The 18991-nt window shown below is 41.1% G+C and overlaps 1 protein-coding gene across 1 annotated transcript in view; it reads right to left on the reverse strand.

The window, feature by feature from the left end:
- Nucleotides 1-18991, reverse strand: part of cdkal1 (CDK5 regulatory subunit associated protein 1-like 1) — a 218201-nt gene that overhangs the window by 20849 nt on the left and 178361 nt on the right. The gene's annotated exons all lie outside the window — the stretch shown is intronic.

Genomic DNA, 18991 nt, shown 5'->3' on the forward strand with positions numbered 1-18991 from the left:
AGAGTGTTCCTCGCTGTTCTGTCCTAACCGTGACTTAAGGAGAAACTTAAATATTTAATGTCCCTCTTCGCTCCAAAATCTGTTTTGCGAAGAGGGACATTAAATTTTTCATTTTCATGTTCCTACAGTTGAACGTTTGAGCTTCACTGCGCAGAATGATGCATGAGCCGAGTCTGACACGAGATTACTGTTTTCACATTCATCTGCTCTTATAAGTTTCTCTGTGCTCACTCAAAATCCAGAGGCGGGCCTACAAGCATGATTTGTGACATCACATCTAGTTGGGAAGCCAATCCTGGTCCGGTGTAATGTGGACACTTGAAGCCTACCATGCACAAACACTAACACTTGACTTTTCGGTAAGGAAGCAGACATCTCTTGTGAAGTAGTTAAAGCTCACATTCATTTGCATTATCACAGATTCAGGAACACATTAGAGAGAAAAAAAAAAAAAAAATTCTATCAACCTTTGGCCAATGCACAGGCGTGTGTCAGGTAGTGGCTTGCAGGCTTATGCAACAACAAATCTGAACACTATTCTTCCAGCCATTGTACATTTCTGCATCGCTCTCTCTTCCTCTGACCCACATGTTTTCAATTCTTCCTCTATCTCTTGAACTTGTTATCCACCCCATCGTTCTTTTGCACACAGTTTTGTCCGACTGGATCGTGCACACACGTGCAGAACATGATATGCCTTCTTGCTCACAAACCTTACCAAATTATAGCAAACATAAAATCAGCAGCACACACGCACACGCTGATCAGCTGTTCCACACACACCTGCGCACACACAGCCTTCTGTGGCCCCTTGTAGAAAGCAATTTTGTTTTGTTGCCTGCTAAACAATCGTTGCAGGGAGTGATTTAACAGGGCTAAGGAGAGATGCTCTGATCTTTTGGAGGTTCTCTTTGAATGAGCTGCTTTAAAGGAGGAGAAAAAACACTGCTGCTGGTTTGGGTATTTTGTTTTACCCTCAAGCCAAAACCAAAGTACAAGAGATTCAAACTTCTCAGTGTTTGCCACAAAGACGGAGAGGATTAAGGGCAGCTTTGGTTAAATGTTTGTACAGACAAATGTGACATCAACACAGATCAAAGTTGAACAAATTAACTGTTTAGAAGTGTAATTTAAGGACACACTGTTTGGAACAAATACTTAACACAAAGTAATGCACTAACAACATGACGAGGGACATATATATATATATATATATATAGGATGACATCATGGATAGACTGCAGTGAAGAAGGTGAAAGGAATAAATAAATAAAAAAGACATTCAAGGAAATTAAAAAAGGCAAGTAAATAACTAACTTCAGAAACGTCTGTCATAAATGAGCCGTCTCAGAGGAGTTCAAGTCCTCTACGAAGTGCTTGAGGCCAGTCTGTTCATGTTCACACACATACACACCCAGTAGCAGCTGAAGGTTTTCCCACTGACTCCTTATTTATCCGCTCACGCACGGCGCTCACCTGTCCTTTACAACACGTACAAATACGTTCCTGTCTATTACTTTCAGCCTTTCAGCAGTGCAGTCATATCTAGTTTACTTTGTAGTATGTAAGAGGTAATAGACTGGCCACCATCTACGCAGCCGCACAAAAGAAAGGAAAGCCATGTTAACAACTGCCGCTGATACGACTGGCTCCAACAATCTACCATGTCAGATTAGTCATGATCTTTGAATTACTGCTGACCACTTGAAAGTTTGATAAAGTGAAAAGAAATATGATTAAGAACACTTCCTGAGGACTGGTTAATGTCAAGTGTTTGACATGTTGATTAAGCAAGGGGAAGTTAAAGAGTTCAAAGAGGAGGGAATGCTGCAATCAATGGCTTTGAAAAATAAACTGCACTTTGAGAAACAATGGGGAAGAAATGTTACTGGTAACCAAAAGCAAACAGTGAAAAAAGGCAGTTTGCAACCAGTCCCAGACACAAACACTCCTGCTGGTAAGACAAGTGGACTCCAGAGTCATGAAGTACTCTTTGAAAGGCACATGAGCTTTTTTATCCAAACAGCTCAGATAGAGCAGCAGGTGTGTGCAGGGATGTGTCTGATAGAGCCAGAGAGGATGTTAAAAACAGGTGTTTATCACTGCATCTACCGACCTGGAAACAAAATGTGAATCTACGTAAGAATTTGGGAAAACTGCTCTCTGTTAACACAAAAACAACCTAAACTGTAGCTGTTTCTCGTGTTCTGTGAGAGTACACAGAGCACAGTACAACACCAGTCTGCAAAGCTTTCAACTTTCCCTCCGTACAAGTCACTTAAAAGAAAAAGAAAGTCTTGATCTTTCTAGGGGCCTTCAAGAACATATACGTACAAGTAGCACACTTTACATCGTTTCCGCTCGTGTGTTTTTCAAGGCTTTGAATATTTTGGTGAATACAGACACAAAGAAACTCCCACTTGTAGTGGTTGAAGAATTTACCTGCAGAATTCAGCGGTCGAGATGATTCTTGTGCACAAAAGGAAAAGAGAGGTCAATATCTTTTTTTTTAGCACTTAATTTTGTCAATTCATATTTTAATGAAAACACACTGTGCTGGATATTGTCCAGAGCCTTGAAAGCACAACTTCTTATCTCAATATTCCTCCGTGACTTTTGAAAAAATAAAAATGTTTCAGAACAACTGCCATGGAGTCAAAGTTTAAGGGAAAACACATTTCCTTTTAGTTCCCTGCTTCACTGAACTCCGAAGCACTCAGTGAGTCGCAATAAATCAATGAACCAGCTATAATCTGGGTGAAATATTAAACCCTCGACAGTTATAAGAAGTTGGGAACAGAGAGGAGCTGCTGTGGAGTATCGCGGAATTCAGACTCCTTCAGACAACTGAGACACCATGAAAATAAAGTTTGTGTGTGGGAGATTTAGAGGAGATCAATGATGAGCAAAGAGGAGATGCGTAATGATGGAGTGACAGGAGAAGATGAATGAGGTACAATATGCGCTTCAGCTTCAGTCCTGGTTTGTGTGTGCGTGTGAGTGGGTGTGTGTGTGTGTGAGAGAGAGAGAGAGAGAGAGAGTGAGAGCAAGCGAGAGATGGGAGACAGAGACAGAGCAGTGCAAAAAGGAAGAAAGATATTGAGCAGCCAAAATTTGAATTTTATCAGCACAGAGACCCAACAAAACTGACCAAATCACACGCACGCACGCACGCACACACTGACAAACAGAGCTACATGTCGACACAGCCGAGGCACCACTATACCGAGCATTACTTTCAGCTAGTTTAATAGCAATTATTCTCATACATCTCCCCGAATACACACTGGGTTTAAGCCTCACTAACTCTGTGTGTGTGTGTGTGTGTGTGTGTGTGTGTATCTTGAGGCCATACACCAGACCTCTAATGTTTTCTTGGCTTTCGTAGCCACCCCCATATCCTCTCTCTGAACAGGGCTGGTGAAATGAGAGGGGTTTTTGCCAGGACAGAACACTGAGCACCTGCATCAAATCTACAACCCCCCTCCAGGCCCTCCGCAGCCTTCCCGACGCTCGCCACTCTACGCCACACACACATATGCACAGTCAAATAAAAACGTAAAAGGATGTGCTGCTTATTCTTAAGAAAGCAAGACTAAGAAGTCAAACAGGAAAAATGCAATGAGAAATAACAGTTCAGCAAGGAGGGACAAGCAAGCAAGTACACAACAGGCCAGCAGTATAGGAAACGAAGGCCGAGGAGAAAAATATGAGCTTCACCTCACTTGACATATAGTAAACAAACACCTTCTTGTGTTAGACTTAAAAGCACTCTGAAATCCTGGTAAAGCTCGTATGAATAGTGCCCTTGCTATCCTGAAAATATACAAAGTACTGCGTTTGGTCGTCATGAACGCTGAGGTCACAAAATTTAATCGGCCAAACAAGGACTTTTAAGAAGTTTCACTGAGAGCGAAAGAAAGAATGGCAAACATGGAGACGCACTGCAGCAGCAATGGACGACTAGCGACGTCTCAACTTTTGTCTGCACAAGCTTTTCTCAGGGCTGGTGGAGGCTCGCTCTTCAGCGCCGGGTCTGAATCCTGAAACATTCTTGCTTCTGAATACACGGACAAATACCTCAAAGGGAAACTTCATCCAAAAAGCGTATAAAATGTTTTCTTTTCAGTGTGATTTAATAAACGTATTTTTCTTTCGTCTTTCGCTGCTCCTGTCCCAACTTGTTTGAAATATGTTGCTGCATCAAACCCAGAATAAGCAGATATTTACAAAAATCAGTGAAGCCGATGAGGTCAAACATTATGTACTGTCTGTGTCCTGTTGTCAGTGTGTGTCAAAAAGGATTAGCAAACTATCACATTCTGTTTTACTCATGTTTTACAGTGTCCCAACTTTTTTGGAATTGGGGTTGTACTCAAAACATACTGTAAAAACCGCGTACCATCATACATACACACTTGATTGCCTCATCAATTTCAACCAACCAACAGAAAAGACAGTCTAGTCGCCACCAGGGTGACAGATCTAGTTTGTCAGAGGAGACAGATAGATATCTCCCTCACACACAAATACAACACACACACACACACACACAGGCCTGTGACAGTAGCCCGTAGGCTGTTTAGTGTCTCAGATGCTGGAATGAATCACATCAAAACAGAGACATGGCAGAAAACACAGAGTGAAAGCCTCAGAAACATCAGTTACTAAAGTACATGATATCACACACACACAAACACACGGCAACACAACCCCGCAAACACACAAAACACGTACACCTGTGCAAACGCAACATCAGGCCTTAAAACTTAAGCTCCGAAGTGAAGTTCTCTTACAGCAGTTACTAGAATAAGTGAAATATACTAAAATCTGAATGTTGTTGATACACAGACCCTGAATGCAACATCATCCCACAGACAAAGAGGCAAAGAACATTTTCAATTTCTCAATTTTATTGTTTGTTTCTTGGCCATATGTATTATGTATGTATGTCACCTTTCATTACATTGAGAGCGCAGATCTCGCCTCCTGACAGACCATGTAACAAATGCTCTGTGGTCTAAGCCAGTTCTTCTTCTTATACCAGGATCTATACTGTTAAGAACTGACCATATATTTCATATATTCCTTTCCTCTGCTGGGATGGTTACAATTGATATCATATCTCACATAGCCACAGTGATTGGAAATTGTAAAACCATTCCATACTCCTTTATTTATTTGTCCACTGAGGGCGTTGTTTGACTGTGTGTGTGTGTGGTGAATGTGGGGAACCAAGCCCTTAGCATTACAGCACCGATGTGCCTGAAATTGTGTGTGTTGGCAACTGCAGCATCAATCAGAGCTCAGCTGTGATTGTCAGGCTGATTGTCTGTTATGTCCCTGTGGGCCAGGAGGCCTTGGTCTGTGTAATTCATGTGCATATGTGTGTAAGAGAGAGAGAGAGAGAGAGAGAGAGAGAGAGAGAGAGAGAGAGAGAGAGAGAGTGCACGTGGAACGCACACATCTATACATCCACATTAATCTATAATTGCAACTGAAACCGATGCCTTGGCAATAGCAGTATGATTACCATTATCACTGGAGGCCACACCTGAAGACACAACATATCACACACACATTGGAAGGCCTATCTAGTGAGTGCGTCTGATTGCTGTTCAAGGCTAGCCCTCTAGTCGTCCTGTTAGAATGAGAGAAATGTATGTATGTGTTTTGATAAGGGAGAAAAAAACATGAGCTACAAGGTCGTCCTGGTGGCTCTGTGGGATGAGGTGAGGATCATGTACTCCTAATGCCTGACTGGGTTAAAAGCCAGCTCATGACCTTTGTTGCATGTTCATTCTCTGACTACTTGCTTCCCCCCCTTTTTTTTGACTTTTAGCAACTGTGCAAATCCAAAAATGATAAAAGTGTAATTTGGTTGAAAGTTGATAAGACCCACAGAAATATGTGTGCTGCCAAGAAGAGAGAGAGAGAGAGAAAGCAGCAGTCTGTTGATGTGTAAAATGTGGTAGATTTTCAAACAAATATCAAAAAAAAAGTGGGTGTAAATAGACCTTACAGTTCAGTAGTTGGTGTTAACTCTGCTCCTTCGATTTTTTTTGGCTAACACTGGCCCGTCACAGATATACTGGCCTATATGATGTCTGATATGCACCCATATGAAACCCTAAACTGAACCAAGAGTTAACCTCAAAATTCTGAGAAGTCCTTTAATATTGGGTATCTTCTGATATAGAGTCTAATCTGGCACATTAACACTGACTAAATATGTATCTGACCCACTGAAATAACAGGTGCATGCATACATAAAGTACCTAAAAAAGCTCATTTTTGCTTCTAATCCGCACACATATTCTTAGAAATACAGTAAACGGTTTTCTAAACAGGCTGGCATCTGTTTGCAGCGTTTTCTTTCCCATCATTGAACCGTTCTTCTCAACTGAACAAGACATGAAACGAGTTCAGTGCACGTCAACCAATGTCAAGGAAGCCCTTAATAACTATCATTGTGTACCATATAGTAGGTTTTGTCTACAATTATGACTCTCTCCTCCCTTTTGTCTCTCTCGTGCATTCAAAGCACTGACGGGGGGTTGAAGTGTTCTGTGCTGCTGTGTTCACTCTTGGACACTCAACATTTTGATTCTCTTCATGGGCTAACGATTCTGTGTCTGTGTGTGTTCGTGTGTGCGCGTGCATGGCTCGGCATGCTTGTGTCCTCTTCATCTGTCCCACTGATGGTACATTCTGAAGTGGTGCAATGATGGACTGTCAAGTACTCTGCTGTTTTTTTTCTCTCTCCGGCTCATTCAGGTACCCAAGGACAAGAAAACAACAGATGAACCAAGGGCATGGGGAGAGGAAGAAAATAATTGATTGGTTTTCTTTATGCATTTGATTTCTTCTTGCAGTCTCATTACAATCACTCTTTTTTCCTTTTGTACTTTTGCTTTTTTTTTGGGGGGGGGGGGCAGGGTAATCTGCATTCAAACACAGAGGAAAACAAGAAAATGGCCAACACACAAGCCCTTTCAGTGGATGTCGTCCTTTGTAATATTGTGAAGATGGTTGTGAATGCAGCGTCTAAAAACTCACTTTTAAGGTGCTATTAATTTGCTCCAAAGTTTCTTTTTTGTCAACACTAAATTAAAAGTGATAGAGGCACACAAATGTGGTGTATTTACTCCAGGGCAAACTTCAGACTAGCTGGTCCGGCGATACGGAGCAAAAAGAGGGGAGCAAATGAGAAAGTGCTGATCTTGATTTAAGGAAAGGGACACCGATGAAATGTTAACTTCCTATCGGGAAAAGTACTAGAGTTAACTCTGCAAAGCCTTTGGCCATTACACACACAGCAGAGCACGGAAAGAACACTGGGTTAGAAAGCGCTGACAGTACAGATCATATGTACATATAAAAGGTCACACAGCAGGGAAGTGTGAAACCCACAGAATATAGTTTCCTATAGGGAGACGGCAAGCTTGAGGTGACAAAAATACAGCATGCTGACAGGCAAGTAGCAAGAAAGGCATTTTGGCCATTCTGACAAGTTCAGCAAGAAAAGACAGTGATGGCCACAGATTTTATGGATGCCGGTAACATATACTAAATAGACAGGTAAGGCCACTGTCATTCATTTTCATATCTTCGCCATCTTTCATGATTGCTCTGAGCTAATTCCACGATCTGTATCACATTAGACCTACTTCAGTTTCAGTTTGTTTTTTCTTTGCTCTATTTTACTTTTCTTGGTTTTGTCTCCTTCCTTTTGTTTTGCTTCTCTCTGTGCTGTAAATCACTGCGGATCAACAATGCTACATAAATAAAGCTGAGTTGTACTTGAGACATGATTTCCCAACTCACTCACATTTTAGCAATGGGTCTGTCCCACTCTGGCTTAAAAATACACCCATCCCAAACATAACTGTGCGTTCTGATGTTGCCAACCAGGGTGCAACATCACACAGCATCACAATTGTGTGAAGAAATCCCTACAAATACAAAGGTTATGGGCTTCAAGCCACATCTTAAAGTGTATAATGGATAATAAATCCGACTGTACCTTAAGAGCTAACAATAACACGCTGACTTCAACACACTTCAGATGCATTGCACTTCACAGTCCACTGAGTGTTGCATGCGCTGGATTCATCTTGCAAATACAGTAGAACCCTGTTTTCTTTATAAGTGAATCAGAGTCATCAAGCATGCAGTTGTTCACAGAATATATGGTACATGAAGTGTTTAAGTAGTGCCATGTTGAGGTTATAAGTCACGCATCTTTACTTAAACCTTAACATACGTGAAGGCATCACAGATTGAGTACGCTCTTTAAGTATAATACAACAGACATTGTGGAGGTTGCAGAATGAATACAACATGTCACTAACGTTTTCATGAGTGATATAGATTGCGAGAGGACAGACAAAAGCTGAAATTAATGTAGTATGCCTGTTCATTGACCACAGGGCCAGACAGTTGACAAACCAGCACTGATGGGTGTGTGCTTAATCGCCATTCTATGGACAATGAGTGAGTGTAGCATGAAGTGAACGCTGTGGTTTGACTATTTATGTGTCAAAGAGACAAAGAATGTGACAGGATGGCAGGAAAACACATAATAACCCATGTGCAGACAATGTGCAGACTGGAAACTGGCCCCTCAAACCACATACAGAGCAAGCACTGTTGAAATTATGTAATTTCATAAAACACGCCACTCTTTCGAGGTTGAGAGGAGATTAATGTATTATGGCTGTTTGGTGGCCAAAGGCTCAATGAGAACTGACACAAGCCTACACAGATGCATGCATGCTTACTAGCCAATGTACAGACAAAGTGCCGACAATAGCCTGGTGTGCAGGCTTTCATATTAATATATGTATGTGACAAAGAGACAGAGAAGGGGTCTGGACAGTAGGAGAGGATAAATAAACATATTATGTCTCCAAATGGTCTAATCCACATAGAAAGAAAGACAGGGAGAGGCTATAAGGATCAAAAAGAGCTGACATGCACACACACAGGGCTGCTTGGCAGATTCTAAGTTAATTAACTTCAGTTTTAAACATGCTCGGACCAGACACTCTTTCTTTAATATCATCTAGCAGTTGGCCTTACTGTTTCATTTATTTTTAGCACACATACATTGACAAGATTTGAGAGAGCCTACGTTGTATATAATGTGGATATGAGGTTCGGAAATCAACGTGAGATATCAATTCCAGGACAAAGATGAGTACAAATCTAAGGAAATATTTGGAATAATCTACTATATCTACTACCCCAAGTATCAAGCAAAACTCCATATCTAACATAATACCTCACATCACTCTGGCTTGCATCTAAGTCACCCAATTCAAATATTAAATCTCCATCAATCATCACAGTTACACAGGAACACCGGGAACACTGCGATAGCCAATCAACCAGCAGAGAGAAATCGGCCGTATTATCTGAGCGAAACGTTTTTTCCATCCTTCCCTTTCAGCTTATCCATCTTCCACAACATGAGAGATGAAAACATGAGAGGGTGAGTCATTTAAATATCTAAAAAAGTCAAAGCAGAAATCTAAACAGACAAGTCAAAATCCTCATCAGTGAAAGTCGGATTGGCTGCAAGATGAGACTTGAATGAGCAAATGGCTCACAAAGGGGGCTATATTAGCACTTCAATGGTGTTGATTGATTTATGGGGGGGTGGGGGGGATCACGTTGAATTGACTCTGAGGGCACATACACACGCACATACATACACACTTAGACATAATGAACATTAATCAAAGAGAGCAGGCAGTAATCAGACAGAACTTTAAGAGGTTAGCCTGCTAGTGCACAGCTGTGCCATTCAAACCAACAGTCATCAGAAGCAGACAGGCTGACAAAAAGCACAATCCCCCTGCACTCACTCGAGACCAGTAAAGCTCACATGTAGTTATAGCCCAGGATACGCTCATACGAGCAATCCTGTTTACTGTTAAACCACTTCAAACAAGCATACTTAGTGTGTTGCATTTTGTGTCTACTAATGATTACAGTCAAAGTGTTATTGTGAGCTCAGGCTTTTAATGGCGACTGAGGTGTGTGAACTAAGAGCAGCATAAAAATGTGTTTGGTGGCTGGCGTATGAAGTGACGCTTTATAAAGGAATCGCTATCCTACAGTATTAAAGACCATGACGCAAACGTACAAATGTGAAAGAGAACGGATAAAAAGCGCATGCGACTGCACGTGGTGTGTGTAGATGATGCTGGGGGCATGTTGGCAAGCTGAACCAGCTCTGATTGTGGGCTAATGGCACAAATGCAAATGAGGGGCCAGTCTAAATGGCTTTAACTTCATTTGAATATGCATTATACCAGCCTTTGTGTGTCTTTGCGTGTACACGATTATGAATGTGACTCTGCATGTGTTCAGAAACGTGTGTTTGTGTCTGTGCTGTTTGACTTTATGTGCACTGCCCATGTGTGTTATGAAGCTGATTTTGCATATTGTGAGCTCTGATCTGCTGTCTAAACAAACAGGGATACAGAGACCAATATGCCAGGCCGGTGCATGTGTTGTTTCCAAATTTGCTGTTTAAATACTGTGAATGAGCTTTTCTAATGGCAAGTAAAGAAGTGCTTCATAGAGTGTGTGTATGTGTGTGTGTGTGCGCGTGCATGTATGCAAATGTATTTGTGTTCAATACAAAAAAAAGTGATTATTTCAGTGTGTGTCTCTTGTTACTGTGTGTTTGTGTTACAGCAGATGCCAGGCCCTTGGGTGGCATATGGCTGAGTGGCAGGGCTATCAAATGGCCAGTGTTGTGTGTGTGTGTGTGTGTGTGTGTGTGTGTGTGTGTGTGTGTGTGTGTGTGCGTGCGTGTCCATGAGTGTGACAAGCCACACGGCTGGGGCTTGAGTAGGATTTGAATGTTCATCCAAAATTAGACCCTCTATATTCATCACCTCTGACAAACACATACACACACATACACTTACACACATACACAAGCACTTCTATGTTTGGCACAGAGGGCTCTGCTAATTTGTACACAGAGCAGACGCTTGGAGCTACTGTATTCATTAAAACCAACGCGCGCACACACACAGATGTACAAACAAGCACAAGAAAAACACTTTCCTGAACATAAACATACAACCACTACACAAAAATTCCTTTAGACTGATAGTTTGCACTTTGGTACAACCAAAAACATGCACGCAAAGTCTAGCGATAGTGGTTTGTTACTGCAGGAGTCACAGCTATTTCACTATGCTATGACACAACAATAAGCTATTTTTCAGTCAGTGGGTCAGGCCGCGTACTGCCTGGTGAAAATACATAAAGCGGAGATTTGACCATCTTGTGCTGCTTTGAGTCAATGGTCAAATTAGAGCAGCACAGAATCTGCGCTGAGACGGCTGCAGTTGCATGAAGAGTGACAGTAAAATGTGGATTAAATCCACACATCACATATGTAAAATATGATCTGATGTTTGAACAGCAACAAATGTGTGGTAAATATATGAAGTGCTATCATGTCATTTTATCCCATTGTACATAATGCAACCGCAACACCAAATTTCTCCTAACTGGGAAAAAATTTTCAATAACAATTTATGTGTTAGACTCATTACTGTTTTAAAATAACATCTTGAATGGCAGTGCACTTAATGTCATCATAATTATACTGTCTGTAGTTTAGTTGAAAGCTCTTTCTTTTCCCAGAGTGAAAAATCTCACTGCACATTTAAGATGTTTTCAGACTTGTGAAAGACTCCATTGAATCTCCAAGAATTCAAAGCTACTTTTTATCTGCGCCAATGCTACAACACAGTACAGACAATACCAACACTATGCTAAGCAGACGCCATAATTCAATAGGATGACTACACATTGACTTCACAGTGCAGGGCCCAGCAGGGTCACAGTGGGAATTTATTGTGAAACTCCTTACGCATTACCTCACAATATTTTTTTTGCAATCCACTGATCCACAGTTAATGTGTCGGTCCACTTATAATACACTGTCAGTTTAGGAAAAGGGTGTGCAGATACTAACAGAAATGAGAGATGATATGACACTTTACATTATGCATTTATTGCTCATTACACCTTTCAAAAGGCAGAGCTCTGACAGTGAACAACCTCACTGCATGTGAGCACAGCTGGAGATGCTCTGCCTGGCTGTGGTGGTTGGTGCTGTGGTTGTGGATATGGTTATTGCTCAGACTATGGCTGCCATTGTGGCGCTCAAGAATACAGTAGCTTCAACACACTGCTCAGCCAGCACAACCATGTTAATTCACGGCACAAACACAACTCTTGCATGTAGCAAGTGTTACACCCATTATAGGCTCATTTGCCACAGCCGTAATTGTAACATGCAGAGCACAGCTAGGGCTACAGTCACAATCACAGTGTCATCCAATGGCTATAGTCATAATCACAGCTACAGTCTCAATCAGCCTCGGCAGCAGTGGCTGAGAGAGTGGGGTTATCATTGCCAGGCAATTATAAAGACTTGCACGTGAGCAAGCCACAGCTTGGGGTGCATATATCCCATGATACATTCAGCCAAAGAATTCCAGACAAAAAAAAAAAAAAAATCCACCTTGACCTCTCAGGGGCTCTGTAGACAGAGATCCTTTTTGGGCAAGCTACACAAGAGCAGAGGTTAGCGAGACATGCAGAAACATTGAATGCATAAAAGAGACTTGTAATCAGATTTCTCTACAAACTATATACTGCGTGAAACCCTGTGTACATGAATGACTTTCACTGCATATAGTGTACTTTAAAACAAAATAAATGACATTTTAATGCCTTGAGAGGCTGTTGTTGTGACCTTGTTTGTCTGAACAAGTCCATGTTTGCCTGTGCTCACATCTGTTAATGGACACCGGATACAAACATATCAACGTGCAAACTGGCCTGTGGTGAACTTGATACATAAACAACCTTACTGTATGCACCCAATAAAAGCCTATGGCACTTTTGTCAACTCCATATACTAGCCTGCTAATGGGCACACACTGTCATGCTCTAACGTCAACAGACATTTACCCATAAACAGGTCAAAGCAAGTGAAAATGACTCCATACTTCATTAGATTAATTGAGCAGCCTCTGTCCTCCACAAGCCCTTCACACAGTTATCAGTTTGATCCATACTAACCAGCAAAGGTTATTCACTCATATACTGTATGGTACATTAGATACATAAGCAACTTATGTCCTAAACAAAGACCTGAGGCATCCCATGCACCACTCTGGATAGATTTATCTACTCATTTTCCACAGTGCGTTAAGAAACTGTTCAAATGGTGGAAACTACAAAGCAGTGCAACCAAAAAGACAGATTGAAAAAGTGCAAAAAATAACAAACCTGAAAACACTTAACATGTTACTATTCTAGCAATTTCACCATATGAATATAGTAAACAATGTCATATGTAAGCTGTACAAACGCAGTCAGTTATATCACTATAATTAGTATATACATGGATATTTAATGTTGCACAGGGGAACCAGTTATGCATATTTTTAAAGGCAACAGTATACAAACAGCACACAAAACTGGGCCAAAAGTTCAACAGCAGTTCAGCAACAATGCAGTTACACAACTATGCCTTCATATATGATACATTAAAGAAATGAGACAGACATCCACAGCAAAAGCCTTAAGCACTGGTTGTCAGTGCACTCCCAGCAAACTAAGGTTATTCACATTTTATATACGCTACATTGGATACACAAACAGGGCTAAATAGAAGCCCAAAAGCACAGTTATTGCCACCACAAATAACAAACTTCATTTACACTATCTATAAATAACAAAACTGACAATTCACCCCACAGTTAGCACGTAACTAGCCTGTGCCCTGAATACCTCTCTGAACTGTCATACAGCTAGTGCCACACGTGTAAAAGGTTACACGCTTATCAAAGGACACAGCGCTATCCTACAGTCCATACCGCTGTTGCCAATGGGGAATTAAATGTACTGGTTGTCTCAGCTTAGCTTTAGCTCGAGGTCTTGTTGTCACTACATGTGTTGTCCTGATGAAAAAACACTCTCCAAACAATGTGATTACAATGTGGCCTTGCAGAGATTTGCACACACACCGCCTCGGAGTACGGCAGTCAAAACGCACTAAATACTGCACGCGCATGCATGGAAAGACATGCTTTTTTGTAAAAGGCATTTCAACCACGTGTGCAGTGATACGGACAACGCGTATACACACACTGACTCACACACAAAACCCAAAACGTAGAGGGGTTGAAAAGACGCACATTCAAGAACGCACACAAAAAGATGCACATACATCTCCAGACGCGCACACACGAAGAGCTGTAGGGACACTTTGACTTAATTTGTTTATGCTGGAGTTCCTGGAAAAGACTGTGCTCAAGGCAGCACATCGCTTCTGCATGAGAGGAGACGACTGGAACTGGTCTGCCTCGCTCTTATTTCTGTCTCTTCTTTCTTTTGTTTTCATCTTTGGTCATTCTCCATCTATGGCTGCCTTTCACACAGGCCTGCTTCCAACAAGAACTGCAGCCTCTGTTTATCTTACTCCCTTTTATTTTACATCTTTCTGGCTCTCTTCATAAATGAATCATTAAATCTCTAAGGAGGTGCAAGGTCGATGAGAGAGCTGGGGAGGACAAACACACACGCGCACACATATGTCTTAAGCTATACACATTCTGTATGTAGAAATAGAAGCTAACTGTTTATGGGAATTGAGGCCAAATGCCATACAGACATTCGCCAATGCTTCAGTTACAACACTCCCAGGTTGAGTCTGGAAGAGGTCACTGGAGCGCTACAATGAGCCAACATGACCCATAGGACTGTGGGTTTGAGAAAAACCTGAGAAAACAAGGCTGCATATTATATATTGCATGCACGTGTGTTCTACTAAAGCTTCTAAAAGGAAAGACTTCATCTGACTTTTTTCTTTCATGCACAACATACATTGCATCTATAGATTTTAGAGAGCCACTCGTGAGCTTTTTTAAATCTGTTCTTAAGTTCTGCAGAAAAGAATCAAAAACCATCCTACCGTAAAAACCTACCTGTGCTGCCAAACCAGCCTATTTCCAGCCCATATCATTCAATTTCTGAAACTACAGAAGTCAGCTGTACAGCAGTTACACACACATGCACACGCACGCACACACACACACACACACACACACACACACACACACACACACACACACACACACACACACACACACACACACACATACACACAGGTGGCCATGGAGCATTTGATCCTCCCTGCTTTCTTTCAACAGAAGTATCATGTCATCAAGTTGTCTGACGAGCCCTCAGGGTACGGCTCCTTCCTTTCAAAGCCAGATTTATTTTAACAATATGACAAAAATACATGTGACTGATAGAGACAGAAGATACAGAGAGAGAGAGAGAGAGAGAGAGAGAGAGAGAGAGAGAGAGAGAGAGAGAGAGAAACATAAGTACAGGTAATTTGAATCGAAAATGGGTGTGTTGGTCTGCTTCGGTTATGATAGTTGATTTATGCAAATGATGTAAAAAGTGTGTCAAATGACTATGCTAATTAGGTAAAGAGAGAGTAACCTGAAGGGGAAAATGATGAGTTAAGAAAATGAAGTCTGAATGACCAGGATATGCATTCATTTACAGAGAGGCACAGGTCGCTTCTCCCCCACCAAGTGACCACTGACGTTTCGGGAAGTCAATGATTAAACTGCAGACTCCCTCCTTTTTTACAAAATATTGTGCATGAGCAACAAGGCTCCCTACAATTATGTCCTGTGGTCAAGCCACAGAGATTCACAGCACAGATGAACTGACGGCAGTCTAGCCCCTGAGCTCTTGCTCTGTTTGTGCAGCAAATAACAACGTGAACTAATAAAGTACTTATTAAGTGCTGGAAAAATGATCAAATTGATGGGTAAAATCCTTTTGCCGATAAAGCATACAGGCACAGCCAAACACACACATGCCACACGCATACACACAGCTGGATGGTTAAATGAGATCAGAGAGCAAAGAGACAGAAAGAGCAAAAACATTAAAACCTTTGGGTGGACACTGGACGCAGATTGAAGTGTGACTTACAACAAATACCTTATTCATGCCACAAAATACACATGTTGATAAATTTCAACCCTCTGCCAAGCTACTAGATATGTCCAGAAACATCATTTTGCAGCTGCATCACGCTATATCATTTCTGATGCATGCATAGAATCAAAACACCGACAAGAAATCAGACCAGGATACATGCTTCAGTTATTCATTACAATAAAATTACAATCATGGGATAATTGCCTACTTTAGTTATAGTAGCACGATTAGTGCGGATGAGAACATACCAAATGAGTGGCTGTGAAAGAAAGCGTCTGAGCCTCACCTGTGCCCATTTACCTTATTTGCTTTTTTTCATGCATGAAATACAATCACAGATGAAAAAACGAGGCGCTGTAGTCAAAAGAAAAAGAAAATCCCTGATTCTTTTTTGCTATTTAATGGGCTTAAAGTCCAGTCTTTCACTGGCACGACTTCAAACAACTGTAACTCGTTTCAACAAGTCTGGGTTCTCATATATCAACACTCAGAGAGATGAACAGCAGTGACGGGCAAAGAAAGGAAGGAAGGAAGAAGAAAGAGATGAGCAAAGCGAGGGCAAGACGCGACAGCAAGAAATGGCAGACTGGTGAAGACGGGAGACAGAAGTGCTAGTCTGGGTCTTCAATCAGTCCAGACAGCAGTCACAGTCTTTTCATCCAATCACAGAAAACGTATGGACTTTTGAAGGTGAGAAGAGAAGAAATGTTAGATGATAGGGAGGGAGACACTGCTAAAGAATAAAGAAAAAAGGGCCATCAGCTGCACTCACCAGGTTACAGCAAAGTTCAACATCCTGGAAAACTTCAGCAGGGGAAACATTTGAATGCTCTTAAGATTGATAGGCCCATCTGCTCCACACACCATATATGTCTCTTTTCACCACGGCATGTGTTCCTGCAACACATCTTCCACATGAGCTCTGAATATACACTAACTAAAAGGGAGGTTAACAAGTCGCACATGAACCCAATCAACTGCTCGTGTAAAGTTTTTAACATCTACAGGAAATGTGCATCAGTGTGACCTAACGTGCTGTGATCAGTGTTGGGAAGGTTACTTTAGAAATGGACACACTGGTGTTTTTTACCTTGCAAATAATATAATAAGCACTGTAGCAATTTAAATTAATTTAATTACATTTTGATTCCAATTCTGACAAATGTTTGTTTAGCATCAAGCATTTTGATGTTGACAGCTTTTTTACTGCTTTTTTACTGGAACAAGAGAGCCAGTCAAATACAACGCTCAACGTTTGAGTGCACAATGAATGGAACCTGTCCACATCGAGGTTGCGGTTGAAGAGACTTCATTGCTCAGGAAGGTTCCTAACTGAGTGAAATGACCTGGAAATGGTGGCAGCCATGATAAGAACTGTTCGAATCATCCTTTACGAAAGGAGAGGACATAATGCCATCCCACAATTCTTTGCAGCATCAACACTTAAAGCGACGCACCATTCGGCTGATAACATACTTCACGTCGTGTTACACATCCACAGCCTGTATCAGTCATAATAACCTCAAAGCACAGTCAAGGCACAGTGAGCTGTGGTTCTATATTTAGAGGCTTATAATGAGATAATAAGCAATATATTAGCCACAACACAGAGGTCTTTGAAGAAAAGAATTATGAGACTTTTTTTTAGCCAGGTGATGATGACAGACCCACGTCGAACATCCACTGTTGCATAAATACAGAGCCTAGTGTAAGAAGGTAGTTTTACACAGCGAACAGACGCAAAGCAACAATGTGAATGTTGTATTCTACATGGAAGCTTTCCTTTTACTGAAAAGAATATATTCAACTATGATCCCTTTGTATTAAACCACAATTTTGATTAGTATGGATTACAATTACACATTTTTGGAATTTAATTACCAGTGGTAGGTCATTACAGGCCACTAGCTACACGATAAGTTAACGTCACTATCATAACATCAAAGACATACATGAAAAATGAACATAGCTAATGTTATGAAACGCAGCTACATGAAACTAGTTTCTCCCAATCACTGGTTATAATGAATAATCAAGATCAAATTTGTGTCAGCCTAAGAAGCATTGATTACATTTCTTCCTTTGTCATATATGAAAACATAGTTAATGAATTGAGAATTACGGGGTGAAAAAGTCAATGTGTAAATTCCGCATTATAAACCTAAAGTGTTTATATTTCAAGTTCAAGGCCTTTCATTTGTGCTATCATTGGGTGTGTGTTACAAGCAGGAGGGAATTTACTTTCAACAGGAGACCTTCATTAGTCACAATAAGACTTACCTCGCTACCCATTTAATCAAAATGTCCCAGTGAACAGACGTTCCAGGTGAATGTTTCCACATTGTAGCTCATTGTATCCCTGTAGCTGGTTTGCCACAGCTTTTCTATCCCTGCCTCACCTAGCGAAAGCCTGTTAATTACAGCTATTTATTAGCCCCAAACAGCCAATTAACGGGCCTTCAACACAACCAGCAAACAAGCTAATCTATACGCAACACATTGAGAGCTGACTCCAGCAAAGATTATGAAGAAAAATGAAAACCAAGGCCACAGATGTGAATAGGTGTCAAATATGAAAAGAACCTTTGTTTTCTTTTCTCCTGTTCGATTCCATAAATATTCAGTTCATTCTTTTGTCCGGATGTGTTTGTTTTTGTCCTTTTGTCTCACTTTCTCCTCTTTACTATGTTGAAGCTCAAGCTGTTTTTCCCCATTTATCTTTCCTTGATTCTCCTCTGTATTCTCCACATCTGTCCAAGGTGCTTTAGAGAGCAGTGAGTAATGATGTTGGTCTCTTCATATCATACTTACAGCAGTGCTATGAAGTGCTAACAGTTACTCAACAATTAAAGGACAGATGGGTAAGTATTTCATAATTTCCTGATTTTGCTAGTTTTGCAAAGAGGGCTGGGATTTC

Source organism: Chaetodon auriga, chromosome 8 (genome assembly GCF_051107435.1).
Source record: "Chaetodon auriga isolate fChaAug3 chromosome 8, fChaAug3.hap1, whole genome shotgun sequence".
In the NCBI taxonomy this organism is placed as follows: Eukaryota; Metazoa; Chordata; class Actinopteri; order Chaetodontiformes; family Chaetodontidae; genus Chaetodon; species Chaetodon auriga.